This window comes from Lepisosteus platostomus, chromosome 18, assembly GCF_059453375.1.
Source record: "Lepisosteus platostomus isolate fLepPlt1 chromosome 18, fLepPlt1.hap1, whole genome shotgun sequence".
In the NCBI taxonomy this organism is placed as follows: Eukaryota; Metazoa; Chordata; class Actinopteri; order Semionotiformes; family Lepisosteidae; genus Lepisosteus; species Lepisosteus platostomus.
The window spans coordinates 17,585,551-17,588,818 of record NC_142628.1 but is presented as its reverse complement, the minus strand read 5'-3'; positions in this window follow the sequence as shown (position 1 = coordinate 17,588,818).

The following is a 3,268-nucleotide window of genomic DNA, read 5'->3' as shown; positions in this document are numbered from 1 at the left end:
TTACCGCGAATCGCGACGCCCGGCGGTCAACAGCGGCCACTGCAGCGGCACAGCCGGAAAAAAACAGGAGGGCAGACTGTGACTGTGCGCCTGGAAGTGTGTGCTCTGTTTGTGAGTGTACATCTGTCTGAGTCTGTGTAGGTCTGTGGGAGTGTGTCTGCGTGTTGTGTTCTTGCAGATCTGTGGGAGTGTGTGTGTTGTGTAAGTGTGTGTGTGTGCAGACTGTTGGAGTGTGTGTGAATATGTGTGTGCAGATCTGTGGGAGTGTGTGGGTTGTGTATGTGTGTGTGCAGACTGTGGAAGTGTGTGTGTGTTGTGTATGTGTGTGTGCAGACTGTGGGAGTGTGTATGTGTTTGTGCAGATCTTTGGAGTGTACGTGTGTTGTGTATGTGTGTGTGTTGTGTTAGTATGTGTGTGCAGACTGTGGGAGTGTGTGTGTTGTGTTAGTATGTGTGTGCAGACTGTGGGAGTGTGTGTGTTGTGGGAGTATGTGTGTGCAGACTGTTGGAGTGTGTGTGTTGTGGGAGTGTGTATGTGTTGTGGGAGTGTGTGTGTGCAGACTGTGGGAGTGTGTGTGTTGTAGGAGTGTGTGTGTGCAGACTGTGGGAGTGTGTGTGTTGTGGGAGTGTGTGTGTGCAGACTGTGGGAGTGTGTGTGTTGTGGGAGTGTGTGTGTGCAGACTGTGGGAGTGTGTGTGTTGTGGGAGTGTGTGTGTGCAGACTGTGGGAGTGTGTGTGTTGTGGGAGTGTGTGTGTTGTGGGAGTGTGTGTGTGCAGACTGTGGGAGTGTGTGTGTTGTGGGAGTGTGTGTGTTGTGGGAGTGTGTGTGTGCAGACTGTGGGAGTGTGTGTGTCATGGGAGTGTGTGTGTGCAGACTGTGGGAGTGTGTGTGTTGTGGGAGTGTGTGTGTGCAGACTGTGGGAGTGTGTGTGTTGTGGGAGTGTGTGTGTGCAGACTGTGGGAGTGTGTGTGTTGTGGGAGTGTGTGTGTGCAGACTGTGGGAGTGTGTGTGTTGTGGGAGTGTGTGTGCAGACTGTGGGAGTGTGTGTGTTGTGGGAGTATGTGTGTGCAGACTGTGGGAGTGTGTGTGTTGTGTGAGTATGTGTGTGCAGACTGTGGGAGTGTGTATAGAGGGCTATCAGTCAGTTATTGACAGTGCTGAAATACTGTGACCTTGGTATTGAAATAATAACACTGCTGAGTGTTTAACTGAGCGTAGCTGTGTTTACAATTCAGACTCTTACTCCTCTCATGACAGGATACTCACCAGGGTCTGGGGAACCCCTTTATCTGGCAAAGGTCTTTGCAAACGTGGCTGAGTAGACTGTGATTTCAGGTTGATCATTATAGCTCTCAGGAAGTAATGAGCTCGAACCCTGAGCCAATTTCTGGGTTTCACCACTGTCTGTGAGTAACAGACCAGAGGACAGTGAAACTTCAGTCCAGTCCTACAGATCCAGCTGTGTATGCCGACTCTGATCTGTCTGGAAGGAGGTGTTTCACCGTCTCCCCTGCAGCTTGGCCACCGGTGTTGCGTTGTGTGTGTGCAGACCTGTGGGCCACCTGCTGTTCCTGCTCTTCTCCAAGCAACGCAGATCTCCAAGGTGGCTGTGGATTTAGATTTAATTTCCCTTTAGAAGGTTCTCTCCTTCCTTTTGAACTGACTAACATATTGGGACCACATCTTCCATTCCTAACCCACCTCTTAACAAGCGAAATCAGCTGTTTACTGGTTTGCTGGTCCAATTTAACACCTACTCATTCAACAGCACTCAACTGCAGTAACAGAGTGCAAATAGCTTTAATGAAAGAATGTTAGTGTGAAGTTACAGAGAAGCTGGACTGAGTCTCTCTACAGTATCTACAGCTCTGATGAGGAAGTGTTAGTGTGAAGTTACAGAGGAGCTGGACTGAGTGTCTACAGTATCTACAGCTCTGATGAGGGAGTGTTAGTGTGAAGTTACAGAGGAGCTGGACTGAGTGTCTCTACAGTATCTCCAGCTCTGATGAGGGAGTGTTAGTGTGAAGTTTCAGAGGAGCTGGACTGAGTGTCTACAGTATCTACAGCTCTGATGAGGGAGTGTTAGTGTGAAGTTACAGATGAGCTGGACTGAATGTCTCTACAGTATCTACAGCTCTGATGAGGGAGTGTTAGTGTGAAGTTACAGAGAAGTTGGACCGAGTTTCTACAGTATCTACAGCTCTGATGAGGGAGTGTGTGAAGTTACAGATGAGCTGGACCGAGTGTCTACAGTATCTACAGCTCTGATGAGGGAGTGTGTGAAGTTACAGATGAGCTGGACTGAGTGTCTACAGTATCTACAGCTCTGATGAGGGAGTGTTAGTGTGAAGTTACAGAGGAGCTGGACTGAGTGTCTACAGTATCTCCAGCTCTGATGAGGGAGTGTTAGTGTGAAGTTACAGAGGAGCTGGACTGAGTGTCTCTACAGTATCTACAGCTCTGATGAGGGAGTGTTAGTGTGAAGTTACAGAGGAGCTGGACTGAGTGTCTCTACAGTATCTACAGCTCTGATGAGGGAGTGTTAGTGTGAAGTTTCAGAGGAGCTGGACTGAGTGTCTACAGTATCTACAGCTCTGATGAGGGAGTGTTAGTGTGAAGTTACAGATGAGCTGGACTGAATGTCTCTACAGTATCTACAGCTCTGATGAGGGAGTGTTAGTGTGAAGTTACAGAGGAGCTGGACTGAGTGTCTCTACAGTATCTACAGCTCTGATGAGGGAGTGTTAGTGTGAAGTTACAGAGGAGCTGGACTGAGTGTCTACAGTATCTACAGCTCTGATGAGGGAGTGTTAGTGTGAAGTTACAGATGAGCTGGACTGAATGTCTCTACAGTATCTACAGCTCTGATGAGGGAGTGTTAGTGTGAAGTTACAGAGGAGCTGGACCAAGTGTCTACAGTATCTCCAGCTCTGATGAGGAAGTGTTAGTGTGAAGTTACAGAGGAGCTGGACTGAGTGTCTACAGTATCTACAGCTCTGATGAGGGATTGTTAATGTGAAGTTACAGAGGAGCTGGACTGAGTGTCTCTACAGTATCTACAGCTCTGATGAGGGAGTGTTAGTGTGAAGTTACAGAGGAGCTGGACTGAGTGTCTACAGTATCTACAGCTCTGATGAGGGAGTGTTAGTGTGAAGTTACAGATGAGCTGGGCTGCGTGTCTACAGTATCTACAGCTCTGATGTGGATGGGGTATGTGAAATTGGAGGTAATGTTATATTTAATGGTTTCCAAAATTGTTTTAAAAAC